General features: G+C 42.1%; 1 protein-coding gene across 1 annotated transcript in view; it reads right to left on the bottom strand.

Moving 5' to 3' along the window:
* The window catches only part of LOC118328185 (filamin-C-like), a 64,434-nt gene that overhangs the window by 38,810 nt on the left and 25,358 nt on the right, over positions 1-266 (bottom strand). The window lies entirely within an intron of this gene.

The following is a 266-nucleotide window of genomic DNA, read 5'->3' as shown; positions in this document are numbered from 1 at the left end:
CGCCTGAAGAAAGAGCATCAACGTAGTCAGTCAACATAGTATTTATTTATTTTGCTGTTTATCTTCTCTTTAATTTTTAAAATCAGGTTTCATCACTTGATGCCACTTGATGGTGTGTTTTCAGAGGACCAGAAGTCAGGAGATCAACAGAAGTTAATAAAAACTCAACCGGACATTACCTCTTCATCCTCGCCCTCCCAGGCTGGCATGGAGATGGAGTAGTGTAGAATCAGAGTCCAGACCAGACCCAGGATCAGCTTCAGGTT

Source organism: Morone saxatilis, unplaced genomic scaffold (genome assembly GCF_004916995.1).
Source record: "Morone saxatilis isolate NCDOM2014 unplaced genomic scaffold, NCSU_SB_2.0 Contig18, whole genome shotgun sequence".
NCBI classification, from domain to species: Eukaryota; Metazoa; Chordata; class Actinopteri; family Moronidae; genus Morone; species Morone saxatilis.
The sequence above is the reverse complement of the archived record's forward strand: the minus strand, read 5'-3'. Positions and strand labels throughout refer to the sequence as shown.